The sequence below is a fragment of the Arachis ipaensis genome, chromosome B8 (assembly GCF_059453495.1).
Source record: "Arachis ipaensis isolate K30076 ecotype BB chromosome B8, ASM5945349v1, whole genome shotgun sequence".
Lineage (NCBI taxonomy): Eukaryota > Viridiplantae > Streptophyta > Magnoliopsida > Fabales > Fabaceae > Arachis > Arachis ipaensis.
Window position 1 is genome coordinate 95,664,847 of NC_142443.1, and position 16,397 is coordinate 95,681,243.

Below are 16,397 nucleotides of genomic sequence, written 5' to 3' on the forward strand. Positions count from 1 at the left end.
GAGCCAATATGGCATTCAGAGTATCAATCTCAAGAACTCCTTTCTTCTGAGTTGTCCCATTGTTCACAGGATTTCTTTCAGAAGTGTACATGAATTGGCTATTTGCAACCATTTCAATGAGTTCCTGGGCTTCTTCAGGCGTCTTCTTCAGATGAAGAGATCCACCAGCAAAGTTGTCCAATGACATCTTAGACAGTTCAGACAGACCATCATAGAATATGCATATGATGCTCCATTCTGAAAGCATGCCAGGAGGACACCTTCTGATCAATTGCTTGTATCTTTCCCAAGCTTCATAGAAGGATTCGCCTTCTTTCTGTCTGAAGGTTTAGACTTCCACTCTAAGCTTACTCAATTTTTGAGGTGGAAAGAACTTTGCCAAGAAAGCATTGACCAGCTTTTCCCAAGAGTTTAGGCTTTCTTTAGGTTGTGAGTCCAACCATGTCCTAGCTCTGTCTCTTACTGCAAAGGGGAAAAGCATAAGTCTGTAGACCTCAGGGTCAACCCCATTGGTCTTGACAGTGTCACAGATTTGCAAGAATTCAGCTAGAAACTGATTAGGATCTACCAATGGAAGTCCATGATACTTGCAATTCTGCTGCATCAGAGAAACTAATTGAGGCTTAAGCTCAAAGTTGTTTACTCCAATTGCAGGAATTGAGATGCTCCTTCCACAGAAGTCAGAAGAGGGTGCAGTGAAGTCACCAAGCATCTTCCTTGTATTATTGGCATTGTTGTTATTTTCGGCTGCCATGTCTTCTTCCTTTTCGAAAATTTCTGTCAGATCCTCTCCAGAGAGTTGTGCTTTAGCTTCTCTTAGCTTCCTCTTCAAGGTCCTTTCAGGTTCAGGATCAGCTTCAACAAGAATACCTTTGTCTTTGTTTCTGCTCATATGAAAGAGAAAAGAACAAGAAAGTATGGAATCCTCTATGTCACAGTATAGAGATTCCTTGAGGTGTCAGAGAAAATAGGAACAGAGGGATAAGGTAGGTAGGTAATCCTAACACTTCCATATTTTATTTTTCTTTTATTATTAGGTCTTTTAGAATTTTTAGATGCATTTTCTAGGTTTGCATATATGTATAATAAGCTTAGTTAAAATAATGAAATTATCTAAGAAAAACATTCTTAATAGGGCATTGACATCCCAATTGATCTGAGTAAAAATTTTTCCTTGAACTTGCTTGAATTATGCATTGTGAAACATGTTTTTGAGCTAAGAACACACAACTTTGTGAGTTTTGAGCCTAATTGTGTGGTTACATCATATAACCACTTATTTTCATTCTTGTGTGTGATTATTCTCTTTCTATGATTGTAGTCTTTGATTTGTTGGATTCTTTATGTCCATTATTCCATGTATACATGTATTTATATGATTGAGGCCATCGTTTCATTTAGCTTACCTATCCAAATAGCCTACTTTTCATCAACCATTGTTAGCCAATTTTGAGCTTATTTTAATCCCCTCTTGTTCTTAATTTTAGCATATTACAGTCTCAAAGCGAAAAACAATAAATCTTCTTAATTTGGATCTTTGATTAGCTTAGGCTAATGAGTGTGTGTATCATTCAAGTGTGGAGAAACTTGGGACATTGGTTGAGGTAAAAGTATGTTTTGTATTTTCATTGAAGATCTTGGAAATTGGGTACATACTCATGCATTAAATGTTAAACTATATGCATTGATGCTCTTGTATATATTTTTAGTTTGAAAAGAAAAAAATAAAAGAAAAAAAATATACATATATAAAAAAATGAATGAAAAAGAAAGGAAAAGAAAAAGAAAGCAATAAAAAAGGGACAAAAATACCCCAAAGTAAAGTAATAATAACAATGCATATGTGTTGTGATAAAAAAGAGAATGCATGAGTGTGTGAAAAAGTGAAGAATGGGTAATTAGGTTTGTATTTGAATTGTATAGGTTGTAGGTCAGGTGAGAGCTTAAGTTAATCAAATATTCAAATTTCAAGCTCACTTAGCCATATATAACCTTACCTTGACCTAGCCCCATTACAACCTATGAAAAGACCTCATGATATATGTATGCATACATTGAATAATTGTTGATTGTTAGATGAAAAATAAATCTTAGAAAGCATGATTAGAGGAGAATTGAGTGAATCAACTCTAAACACTTGAGTGACTAGAGCGGATACACATCCGGTGAGGGTTCGATTGCTCAATTCTATGTTTTCACCTATTATTATTTCTTTTCTTGCAAGTTTGTAAATTTCTTTTAATAACTCAATTCAATTATGGAGTTGATTTGATCATGATTGCCTTAGCCCTCGTATTTGTATATGTATTCTTAGGAATTGATTTGTTTTGACCAAGTAGTTGTATGCACTTAGATAGATTGCATGTAGATAGATTGCATATAGGTTTAAGTGTATGAGAACATGCTATGTTTTCACACCTTGAATAAATGTTCATACCGTTTCTTATCCTTCTTGATTTAGTATGAGAACATGCTATTGTTTAAGTGTGGGGAGGTTGATAAACCCCATGTTTAGGGTTTATCTTGTATTGAAATTAGAGAATTTTATTAACTTTTCCCACATTTATTTATTAAAATAGCATGGTTTTGTAAATTCTCCTTTAATTGTGATTAAGAGTGAAAACATAATTTTTAGGCCCAAAAATTGATAAATTTAATTCACTTTAATTCCATTCGATGTCTTGATATATTTGTTAAGTGATTTCAGGTTTAGAAGGCAAAGATTGGATTGAAGGAATGAAGAAAAAGCATGTAAAAATGGAGAACTCATGAAGAAATGAAGGAATTGCTAAGTTGTCAATCCTGACCTCTTTGTACTAAATCAATCATAACTTGAGAACAGAGGTTCAAACGAGGCGGTTCCAGTTGCGTTGGAGAGCTAACATCCGGGGCTTCAAAATGATATGCAATTTGACATAGTTGCCTTACAGTTAGGTGACGCGTACGCGTCACCCATGTGTGCGCATCGCAGGATTAGCGTGACTCACTTAAAGGCAACACGTGACCAGCAATTTTTGAAGGGGAATGAAAAAAGTAGTCATAGTTGAGTTTTCATCATATTTTAGGTTAGAATTCTAGAGAGAGAAGCTCTTTCTTCTCTCTAGAATTAGGTTATGGTTCTTAGGTTAATTTCTCTTAGATATAGCTTTTAATTCTTGCTTTAATTTAGTTTCCTTTACCATTTCTTTTTCCTACATCTTTGCTCTCTTAGCTTTATTTGTTATTTCCTTTATTTTGTTATTCTCTTGTTCATGGACTTTTGTTCACTTTGATTTCAATTAATGCAATTTATGTTTGATGTTCTTATTGTTTAATTGCTTTGCTGTTGTTGTTTTCATGCTTTGGTAGTTGTAGATCTTACATTTCTTACAATTTTACCTTGCTTTCCTTTTGTGCCTTCTAAGTGTTTGATAAAATGCTTGGTTGGATTTTAGAGTAGATTTTCTATTCTTGGCTTGGGATGGTAACTTGGGTGACCTTGAGTTGCTAATATCCAAGTGATTGATAATTGGTGTCCATTGACACTAGCTTTCACTAAGTCAATTAGTGAGTGGCTAGGACTTATAGATTGGGATTGATAAAGCTCATTTAACTTTCATTCACTTATTAGAGGATGACTTAATGGGATTGATCCTTGCAATTATCATGTTGTGGTTAGTGACAAGGATAGAGATCCTTAACCATCAACCCTTGCCAAGACCTTTTTACCATTTGAGTTCCTTTACTTTCTTGTTATTTATGTTTCTTGTCCCTTATCACAAAACCCCAAAATATACTTCCGATAACCAATAACATAAACACTTTCCTAGAATTCCTTGTGACAAACAAATTAAACTTTGATTGAGAATTAATTGTTGGTTAAGAACTATACTAGCAATAAGATTTCATTGAGAAATTTTTTACCGACAAAAATCTCACATCAGTACTTAGTTGGAAAGAGATTGTCAATGTCAAGTACGAGTTTCTCAAAACTTCGGATAATCAACGATTCCAATAGCATGTTTTCTAGCTTGAAAGTGATGACCATGTCCAGGTGATGTTCAACGTTCATGGAAAAATTATAACTCAACAAGTGATGAAACTCTACGCTAAAGTCAATAATATTGAGGAGTGTAATGTGGCTTTCCTGCTTCGTACAGGAGGGTTAACCACTATCAATACATCCTTTCTAAAATGCAAATTTGTATGAAAAATATATCAAAACAACTCTATATGAAAACAAAAAAAAAACATGAAATATATCAACGAATTCTCGTGATCAAGTTGACCAACTTATGTCACCATTAGAGAAGCCTTTCCACATGGTGGTCTCTACTCTACTATCCCAAATTGACCAACCTCGTAATACATATATCAAACTAAATCATCACAAATATATTAAATGTTCGTACCTGATAAATAATAAGAATGCGAGTATATCATTATAGGGACCTATGGTGCATCAAGGACATTGGCAAGGTCATTTTTCTATGTCTATCACGTTGCAATGGATTGCACAACGCAGTGTAACGATTTGACTTTTGGCACATCATGACTACACCAATCATCAAGTGTTACTATTCAATTAAACCTAGGCAGCTCTAGACCTTATATTATATAATAATTATGAGCTTGTAGCACTATTTGTGATCTCGAGTTAGTTGGTTTATATGTGTCATAACAAAAATATAAGTAGAGGAGAATCATACAATCATTCAGAATAATATTAGAATTTAGCAGTAACATATACTGCGCACATATAGCCACTAGGGCATAGTTTCATACATAAAGTCAGTTTGTACATTCGTCCCCACTTATATACATAGTATCCATACATAGTAGCTAGATATATACATGGTTGACACGCAGGCACCAGCCTACGAACGAGCCCCTAGTTTAGAGCCTGCCTACGAAGCAAAATCCTACCCCTCCTAAAGATTGTTCACAATGAGGGTGACAACTAGACACTAGACAAATTACTACTGCTATCTACATACGAGCCTATCATACAATGTCGTTGAGCTGATACTCCAACTTTCAATCACGCCCCTCATCCTCATGTAACAAACTAGAGACTAGGTTGATAATCATACGATCCTCGCCACCCTCGGGTTCTTTAGGTGGATCCTCCTTGGATGCAGTCGATAGGAAGTCATTAAACACGATTATAGAGAAGAACTTGCCTATGACACCAAACTGCTCCACCATCAAATCAAAAGGATGGTAGTTGGGTACGGGCTCTTCTAGAATCAGTAGCTCTAGCACAGTGTCAAACCAGTGTGGGTACTCGAGTGGGAAGAAGGTAGGGGGCTCCTCTGGTATCATTGGCTTTGGCATAGGGTCCATATGGTATTGGGGTTATGGCAGGAAAGGATAGTAGGTGTCACCAGGGTCCAATAGTAGAAAATCATAAGGAGAATCAGGATCGAACTCGGGACTCAGTAGAGGATGATTGAAAGGTTGCTCCAGAAGAAAGTACATATGTGTACGTAGCTCACGCAACCTGAAAGTTCTGCCCCATGTGAGATCCTCATAGCGGCCTAGTAGAGGGTACTCAAAGAATAACACTCCTGAGCCCATATGTAGAACAGGGGAAAAAAGAGGGATAAGAACCTAAGGTTCGCAGCAGTGTGTGAACGGAAGGTCAGGGATTTGGGTATTTAGCACTAGGGAGTTTGTTACTAAGCTCCCAATTTGCCCCAACATATGTTCTATCTAATATTTATACAATAGAGAAGGTAAATGACAACAGATATAAATACACATACAAGCACAAGTCACAAAGAGATGCAACACATAGGCATGATGCATGTCTTGCCCTATGCAAGCCATGAGCTCATGCGTCAGTTGACTACCCGTAACCCGACGTTACTAGGGACTATGCATGAATATGGTCTCTTACTCCATTAGTCCTCCTATGTACATCATGGTCGATTGTAACCATGTTAGCCCTGTGATGACAAGTCATCTTAGCCTAGTTTCACTAGCCTTTTTCTTTTGTTTTCAATTGAATTATGCACTTTCTTGAGCCATAAGCAAGCCAATTGGGTAGATTTTCATACTTCCTTTGATTTAATCAACCATGTATGAATTAATGCAATTTCATGAGGTTTTATGCTATAATTGTCACATATTATGAAAGAATGAATATCTCATGGTTTTAAGCATAGCTTTGATGTGTTTGGTTGATTAATGATAGGTGAAGAAAGCTTGGAGAAAGGTTGAAGCAAGGAGGAATGGCTAGGAGGAAGAGAGGACAAAAAGTTTGAGCAAAAGTTTGGCTCAAACTTTAGCTCAAACTTTTGGAATAATTGAAAATGAACCAGGGAGCAAAAAGTTGGACCAAAAGTTTGCCTCAAACTTTTGTGCAAACTTTTGGGCAAAAAGCTGGAGCAAAAGTTTGCCTCAAACTTTTACTCAAACTTTTACTCAAGCTTTCATGATTCCAAACCCGGTTCAATTCGGTTCTTCTCCAAACTCCAAGAGCAATCAACCAAGGCCTCTATCAACCCAATTCCATCAAGAGCAAAGGCCCAATTGAAGGCTTGAAGACCATTTGAAGAAAGTGTATAAATAGCTTAGGATTTAAGTTTTTCAGAGAGCTTTTCCCTTTTAGTTTTCATAGAGAGTTTTTCGGAGAGCTTTTGGTGTGGAGTGAATTTTAATTTCTTAGTCTCGGGGAAGGAGAATTGAATTCCCTTCCTCTTAGTTTTCTTGCTTTCAATTTCAATTACAATTGTCTTGGATCTTGGGTTGGAGAATTGGAGGAAATCTGTTTCAATCTCACCTTGGGATCTTGTTTAATTCTCTGCTTAATTGAATTTTAGTTTCGGTTAATTGCTTCTTCATCTATTTTCTTTGCAATTTACATTTCCTTTGCTATTGTTCTTGTTGGATCTAGGAAGGCATTGAGATCTAGACTTGGTTATCTAGTCTCTTGGGCCCTGAGATCTGAATTCCAATTTAACATCCTCTGTTTAATGCTTTTCAATCTCATTTACATTTCTGTTTTTAGATCCGATTCAATCCAAGTTTTCTTCTACTTCTCTGTTCGTTGCAATTTACTTTTCCTTGTTTAAATTCTGCAAATCCAATTCCCAATTCCCTTTACAATTCAAGCCATTTACATTTCTTGCAATTTAAGTTTCTGCAATTTACATTTCTTGCGTTCTAAGTTTCTGCCATTTAATTTCTTGTTCTTTAAGATTCAGCACTTTAAATTTCAGTTCTCTTTACTTTCATGCAATTCACCCACTCCCTTTACTTTCTCTGCAATTTAAATTCTGCAAATCACAAATCTCTCAACCAAATATTGATTCGCTTGACTAAATCAACCACTAAGCTAAAATTGCTCAATCCTTCAATCCCTGTGGGATCGACCTCACTCCCGTGAGTTATTATTACTTGATGCGACCCGGTGCACTTGCCGGTTAGTTTTGGGTGTTTTGGAGAAATTCGTTTTTCCACAAAAATACTCATCAAGTTTTTGGCGCCGTTGCCGGGGATTGATTAGATTGACAATGATTAAGTGAGGTGGTGATCTAGATCAAGCACTTTTTCTTTATTTTTCTCTAATTTTGACTAACCCACTAACTGTTTGAATTTTTGCCTAAACTAACACTAACTTTGCTCTCTCAGTAGAGTACATTGCTTTTCTGGTTCTGTGTCTGTTTCTTGTTGTTCTGTACAACAAAAGCAATTTTCTTCTGATTTTCTCTCAAAGCCTATTAACTGTTTGACACATTGTGTCAACTAATCCTCTGACTACATTCTGGCATGAGAATATCCAATTTTTATTTGGATCGTTTGTGATTGTGCAGGTCATGGAGGAAAGGAATCCTACAGCAAGAGGAGAAAAACGAGGCATTATGATTTCCAGCCTCCATAATCAAAGAGCAAGATGTCAAGCTAGTGACAATAAAAGAGCGCTTGTTGGGAGGCAACCCAACCGGAAGTAACCATCTTTTCATATCTATTTTAATAAAAAGGCTAATTAGTTTTATCTATATTGCAAGAAGCTAAGTTTGGTGTTGCACACCAAAACAATCTAAGGGAGAATGAAGGATTCTAAGTTTGGTGTTCCACCAAAATCCCATCATGAAACACATTCTCACTTTCTGCATAATGCTGGCTTCAAGCATGTTGGATGAACTAGTTAACTATTCTGCTGTTTCCTAGTTTTCAGTTTTATTGCTTTTGAAAAAAAAAAAAAAGAAAAAGAGTTTCACACATGGTTAATTCGATGCATGAGAACCATTGGCAAGGTACTAAGTTTGGTGTTCCCACACCAAAGTAAGTTCAAAAGCCCACAAATAAATCATGTAAGCTAACCATTTTTTCTTTCAAGTGCTTGGGGAACAAGCAACTTTCAATATCACTGCAGAGTACCATACAAACTTTTGGGAAGATTAAGCATCATCAACCAAAGAGATGAAAGATGAACGGGAAGGCCAGCACTAATGATGATGAGGAGTAAAGCAAGCGAACTCCAAAAGGTTGTATTGTTAAGTGATTATCTTACATCAAACACTGCTATGATTGAGAGTGGTTTAGTTTCCCTGATTATCTGTCTGTTTAGCATGGTTTCTTTTCTGAAATTCAATAAGCAAGATGCTTGATCATTTACAACATCATACTCTCCAAAACTTGTTTGCACTCAATGTTCAAAAAAAAAATTGCATCACATGAAAGTTCTTTGAAAAGAAGGATTGAGGAATTAAACAATTTTGAGGCAAGCAAAAGATTAGGATAAGTGGTGGTTCTAGTTGTATGAATATGTATTGAGGTTGCATGCTTGTGAAAACTTGCATGGGAGCTCATAGGCAGGACATGAAGTTCAAAGAAGTATTGTGGAGATTCTCAAAAATCTATTGATCCAAGAAGCAGCAAACAAAACAAAAGAAAGAAAAGAAAATACAAAGACAAAAAGAACATGGCCCAAGGCTCTGAGCATCAATTACTAGGCAGAAAAGAAAGAAGAAACAATGACTCAAAGAGTTGTTAGCCTAGTAAAATGCTTGTGGTTGAGTTGTGTTAAAGAAAGAGGCTTGAGCAAGTAAATCCTTAGGGGTGTTTCAACACCTAATACCTTAAAACCAACTGGTTTAGGAGTATTGATTGAAAGCTTATCTAAAGAGCCACTTTGAGACATGACACTTAGAGTCAAGGCCAAAGCAAAGAAACTATAAGCTGCTTCAAGGTGACTACATATAAAGAGATCTCCATGATACCATTTGGATGAAAATCCTAAGACCTAAGACTCCCAATATGTGAGGACTAGTAAGCACTAAAGCCCTTGCATGAGCATATGATTTAGAATTTACCCCACTGTTACTTGATCACTTCACTCACAGGACCTGACAAGTTGTTCTTCAATCCATCTTAAATAAAAGAACCATTGAGCATAAATCATTTCTTGCTTGAGGACAAGCAAGCTTTAAGTTTGGTGTTGTGATGACAAGTCATCTTAGCCTAGTTTCACTAGCCTTTTTCTTTTGTTTTCAATTGAATTATGCACTTTCTTGAGCCATAAGCAAGCCAATTGAGTAGATTTTCATGCTTCCTTTGATTTAATCAACCATGTATAAATTCATGCAATTTCATGAGGTTTTATGCTATAATTGTCACATATTATGAAAGAATGAATATCTCATGATTTTGAGCATAGCTTTGATGTGTTTGGTTGATTAATGATAGGTGAAGAAAGCTTGGAGAAAGGTTGAAGCAAGAAGGAATGGTTAGGAGGAAGAGAGGACAAAAAGTTTGAGCAAAAGTTTGCCTCAAACTTTTTATCAAACTTTTGGAATAAGTGAAAATGAACCAGGGAGCAAAAAGCTGGACCAAAAGTTTGCCTCAAACTTTTGTGTAAACTTTTGGGCAAAAAGCTGGAGCAAAAGTTAGCCTCAAACTTTTTGGCAAACTTTTGGCATCACAAATCAACACCCTGGAGAGCAAAAGTTTGCGCCAACGTTAGCCCCTAACTTTTTGGCAAACGTTGGCGCATGAACAACACACCCTGGAGAGCAAAAGTTTGCGCCAACGTTAGCCTCTAACTTTTTGGCTAACGTTGGCGCCATGAGTGTGCAAGGGGAGGCCAACGTTGGAGCAAAAGTTTGACCCCAAACTTTTGCCCCAACGTTGATATCAGCAAAAGAGGGTGGCTGATGTGAAAAGTTGGAGTAAAAGTTTGCCTCAAACTTTTACTCAAACTTTTACTCAAGCTTTCATGATTCCAAACCCGGTTCAATTCGGTTCTTCTCCAAACTCCAAGAGCAATCAACCAAGGCCTCTATCAACCCAATTCCATCAATAGCAAAGGCCCAATTGAAGGCTTGAGGACCATTTGAAGAAAGTGTATAAATAGCATAGGATTTAAGTTTTTCAGGGAGCTTCCTTTTTAGAATTTTTTAATACTTGCAGCAGAGAGCTCATTTTACATTCTAGCATTTTAATTCAAGAGAATTGGGGAGGAGAATTGATCTCTCTTCTTCCTTGTTCTTGCCCAGCACTCTTTAATTTTCTTGCTTCGGATCTTGGGTGGAGAATTGAAGAACTTCTGTTTCAATCTCACCTTGGGATCTTGTTTAATTCTCTGCTTAATTGAATTTCAGTTTCTGTTACTTGCTCTCTCATCTACTTTCTCTGCAATTTACATTTCCTTTGCAATTACTCTTGTTGGATCTAGGAAGGCATTGAGATCTAGACTTGGTTATCTAGTCTCTTGAGTCCTGAGATCTGAATTCCAATTTTACATCATCTATTGAATGTTTTTCAATCTCATTCACATTTCTGTTTTAAGATCCGGTTTGATTCAAGTCACCCTTTACTTCTCTGTTTGTTGCAATTTACTTTTCCTTGTTTAAATTCTGCAAATCTAATTCCCAATTCCCTTTATAATTCAAGCCATTTACATATCTTGCACTTTAAGATTCTTCAATTTACATTTCTTGTGTTCTAAGTTTCTGCCATTTAATTTCTTGTTCTTTAAGATTCAGCACTTTAAATTTCGGTTATCTTTAATTTCATGCAAATTTCCCATTCCCTTTACTTTCCATGCAATTTACATTCTGCAAATCACAAATCACTCAACCAAATGATGCGGTTCCAGTTACGTTGGAAAGCTAACATCCAGGGTTTCGAAATGATATAAGATGTGCCATAGTTGCATCACGTTTAGAGGGGCGCGCACGCACCGATTTGCACGTGATTTATTAAAAGCAAAGTAGTGGCCAGCGAATTCTAAGGTATTTTTGGCCCAATCCAACTCATTTCTAATGCTATTTGACCCAAGGATTAAAGAGGGATGAGACATCTAGTTATTAGTTTAGTTTTACTTTAGTTTTCACATGCTTTTAGTTAGTTTCTAGAGAGAGAAGCTCTCTCTTCTCTCTAGAATTAGGAGTAAGTTAGATCTATGTTTAATTCATGCTTTGATCTACTTTTCCTTTATCAATTCTTCTTCTTCTACCTTTCCTCTCTCTAGTTTAGGATTTATTTCGTGTAATTCTTTACTTTTATGTTGACGCATCTTTGTTCTTCCATTTTTATTTTAATGCAATTTATGTTTTCATGTTCCTTTATTGTTCATTTGATTTGTTGTTGTTTAATTTCTTGCAATTGAGTAGTGTAGATTTACTTTCCTTGCACTCTTTACTATGCTTTCCTTTTATGCCTTTCAAGTGTTTGATAAAATACTTGGTTGGATTTTAGAGTAGAATTTTATGCTCTTGGCTTGGGAAGGTAACTTAGGAACTCTTGAGTTACTAATGTCCAAGTGATTAACGATTGGGAGCCATTAACGCTAGATCTCACTAATTGATTTGGTGGAGAACTAGGACTTATGGTCTTGGATTGACATAGCTCACTTGACCTTCCTTTATTAGTTAGGGGTTAACTTAGTGGGGTTGGTCCTTGCCAATTCTCATGTTGTGGTTAGTGATTAGGATAGAGATCCTTGACCACCAAATCTTGCCAAGGCCTTTTTGTTATTTGAATTTCATTTCCATTTACTTTTCATGTTTCTTATCCAAAAACCCCAAAATACTTCATAACCAATAACAAGACACTTCATTGTAATTCCTAGGGAGAACGACCCGAGGTTCAATACTTCGGTTTATAAATTTAGGGGTTTATACTTGTGACAAACAATCTTTTGTATGAAAGGATTATTGATTGGTTTAGAAACTATACCTTACAATGAGACTTTATTTGAGAATTTCTAAACCGTCAAAAGTCTAATCATCAAAATGGCGCCGTTGCCGGGGATTGCAATGGTGTTGTATTATTGGTTATTGTATATATGTGAATACTGTGAATAGCTTGGTTTTTGGATTTCTTGTTAGTTTTTGCTAGTTTAGGATTTTGTTTCATTATTTTTCTATTAGCTTTTAAATTTTATTTTCTCTTTTCACTATGAATTCTCACTTTGGCTATGAGTGTGATTACAACTATGTTGTAGGAAATGAGAGCTACAATGAAGAAATTCATCAAGGATGGAACAATCAAAGGTGGGAGGAGCCATATGCATATGATCAATCCTCTTGGCAACAACCTCCACCAATGCACTATGAAGAAGAGCCATTCTATGATGCATATCAATCCAACGGCTATGGTGAATCTCCTTGTAACTTTCAAGAACCACCACCATATGCCTATGAATCATATCCTCAACATAAACCTCAACCACACTCACAAGCCTCCTTTCACCAAACACATCCATATGACCCTAACCCATATCCATCCTACCAACCACCTTTTGAACCATATGAGCTATACATGGAACCACCATTCCAATATCAATACTCCCAAGAACCACCTCAATATACACCACCATATCCTTACCAAGAAGAACCATCTCCCTATTATGAACCCTTTCTCCAAGATAATGAACCCTCTTATCCACTCCAAATCCCAATGGATGAAATCCTTAGCCTTATACTTCAAGGGCAAGGAGAAATACAAAAGGAGACACTAGAATTTGTGGCTACCTTGACCAAGGTAGTAAGCATTTTAGCCTCCTAATGCTTGAGCACTCAAAGCACTCCCATGGTCATATGTGGAGAATTAGTTGAAAAGCATAGCATGAAGGAGATATTGGAAACTCCGATGGGTGATGAGGGATGCCACTTTGTGTTAGAACAATTGGAGGAGCCTATGATCATTGAAGAAAAGGAAGAAGTGGTTGAAGACTTAGGAGATCCGAAACCTCCTTGAAAACCTAGAGTTAAAGAGAACCTCTCCAAGAAGATTGAATTTGATGTTGAGGAAGAATGTGCACAACCTCGAAGGCATATTCCATATGAAGACTTGGAAGGAATGAAGCAAGAATTGAGTTCCCTTGGTGATGAAGATCATGCATCCAATCTTCTTGGTGGTGAATCCTTTGAATTTGAAGAACCTCCTTCTCCCATTAAGATGGAAAGCAATGCGGAGGTAGATTTCTCTCAACCTCCCATTTATGATCTGAGTGATGGAGAAGAGTTAGAGAAAATTGATGAACAAAGGATTGAAAGTGAAGACGTTTGTGAAGAGGTGGAAGTGATCAAGGAAGAACACAAGGGAGTAGAGCTTACAAGCACATTGGAGATACCTCTCCCCAAGCCACCACCATGCATTCTTTCATTCAAGTGGGTAAATTCCTTATACTTAAGCTTTATTATTCCCCTTTAATATGGTTTGCTTGAGACGGATGGTCAACTTAGACATATTTGTGGCTTTAAGAGTAAAAGGGAGATGGCTAGTGGTTGGAAACATTATTCTAGGCCCATTATAGTTGCATGTTCAAAGCTTAATTGCAAAGTTTGGTGTAGAACTAGATTGTTTCGGTCTAGGAGAATGTTTGGTCACTTTATTGAGAATTCTAAGCTCATGCCACCCAAATGGAATAATGATAATCAACTCAAAGATGGGTGTGGCAACAAGATATGGGATCCGGAAATACATGAGGATCAATTTTGGGAGCCCATAATCTATGAAGAACTCTATCAAAGCTTGGGAAAATTGAACTTGAAGAATGGAGCTTATTGGAAATGCAAGCATTGGTGGTTGTTCAAGGATGATTTCAAGCACAAGCCACCTTGATGGAGCTCTCCATAAGTCCAACTTAAGGACAATAAACAAAAGTGTTAGGTGGGAAACACCCCACCATTGTAACTTCTTTTCATTTTCTCTTTTTGTACATATTGGTAATTAGTTTAAATTTATGTTTTTGGTTGATTTGTTAAGTATAATTGGTACTTAGTATGTTAAATAAGGTTTTATGGTTTTTTGGTAGCTGTTTTGAGGTTAGAATGCTTGGATTGGTGCAAAAAAAATTAGAAAAAAAATTTTGAAAAAAAAAAATAGAGCACCATCCACGCGTATGCGCACTGTGCGCGTATGCGTGCATCAAGCATTTTCACCTACCCACACGGACGCGCCATGTACGCGTACGCGTGGATTGAGAAATTCCACCCCCAAGCCAAAAACCCGAGAGTTATGCGAACGTTGCGCGCGCATTGTGCCTTTGGCACAAAACAACTCGTGCGTACGCGCACATGACGCGTACGCGCCACTCTTGAAATAAGCCATCGACGCGGATGCACCATGTACGCGTACGCGTCGCGTCCATTGCACCACCATCCACGTGCGCGCGCCATGCGTGCATAGGCGCGGATGCCCTTCCTTCAACACATCTCTTTTCTTTTCCTCTTTCCATTTCTTTCTTTCCCCTTTCTTCTTCCCTTCTTCTACCCCTCATCCAACACTCCCAAACACCATTGATGACCATTTATTTTAGTTAACTAATTAGTTAGTTAGTTAGTTGATTAGTTAGTTTTAGTTAGTTTTCATTTCATTTTCTCTTTTTCATTGTAAGTGTTGGATTGTTATTCTTGTTTACCATATATTGCTACTTATTGTTGAGGTTATATTTTACTACCTAGTTTTAAGTTTTTCATGCTTACCTTTTAAGAATACCAAGTGATGAGAATTGCCCTCGAGCTTGTAACTCTTCTTGCATTGCATGATTTGGCCTCCATGTGATTTGAACCTTATTCTTTGATTAGGCAATCTCTTGACATTGGATGGTGTGCATTTACCTTAATGCATTGTATTTCACGATCATATGCATCTATATGCTTATAGCTTGAATGCCTTCATGCTTCTTTAATGCTTGTTTTACCTTACAAGTTTACTTAGAGTATCTCAAGCACACTAGGATAAGTGAAGTGTATGCTTCTTTTGTGACATCGCTTTTTATGCTAGTGTGTGTTCTAAAAGGCGCCTAATTTAGAATTCACACACTCATTTGTCATTGTTGTCACACTAATTCACTCACTCAATTCTAGTGATTTGTACCTCATTCCCAACAATGTATGCTTCCTTGCTTTTGTATTTTCTCATCTTATGGTGTTATATTTTTATTTTTCATGATTAATGCACCACAAGCAAAAATGAAAGCGGAAGAAAGAACACACAGCAACCGGTTCGTACCCCCTAGCTCATCTTTGAATGCACCAAGGATGGTGCAATCTTCAAGTGTGGGGAGGTCGTCCGACCGATCAGCGATTTTGGGTGACAAATTTCTAATCTCAACACTTTTGCATTTCATTTTAGGTTTTTAGGATTTTTTATTGCATTTTCTTAATTTTGCATATATATACATAATAAGTTTAGTCAAAATAATGAGGTTTTTCAAGAATTCTATATATAGGGCACCAATTGATTTGAGTGAAAACTTTTCATAGAACTTGCTTGAATTATACATATATTGTGGATCATGTTTTGAGCTAAGACCACAAGCAAGTGAGATTTGAGCCTAATGGTGTAGTTACATCTTATAACCACTTATTTTCCTTCTTGTGTGCATTATTCTCTTTTTATGATTGTAATCTTTGATTTGTTTGATTCTTTATGTCCATTATTTTGTGTATTCATGCATTTATATGATTGAGGCCATCATTTCATTTAGCTCGCTTACCCAAATAGCCTTACCTTTTATCTTCCATTATTAGCCAATTTGAGCCTACGATTAATCCACTTATTCTTAATTTAGCACATTACAAGCCTTAAAGCGGAAAATAATAAATGTCCTTATTTGGATCTTTGATTAGCTTAGGGTAGAGTGTGTGTATCATTCAAGTGTGGGAACCTTGGGACATTGGGGGAATAAAAGGGTAGTTTTATATTTTTATTGAAATTTTTGGGAATTGGGTACATGCTCATGTATTGATAAAATGTATAGACCTTATGCATTGATGTTCTTGTATATAGTTTGAAAGAAAGAAAAAAATGATGAGAAAAACAAAAGAAAAAAGAAACAAAAAGAAGAGCATGGAAAAGAAAAGAAAAAAATAGAAAAAGAAAGAAACAAATAAAAAGAAAGAAATAAAAAGGGGACAAAATACCCCAAGCAAAGCTCAATAAGGGTCAATGCATAA

The 16,397-nt window shown here is 36.5% G+C and overlaps 1 non-coding gene across 1 annotated transcript; it reads left to right on the forward strand.

Moving 5' to 3' along the window:
• Positions 1–245: 245 nt before the first annotated feature.
• On the forward strand, positions 246–349 carry LOC148548904 (small nucleolar RNA R71). Its single transcript, XR_015898624.1, has one exon. It is a non-coding gene; the product is annotated as a small nucleolar RNA R71 (small nucleolar RNA).
• Positions 350–16,397: the final 16,048 nt, after the last annotated feature.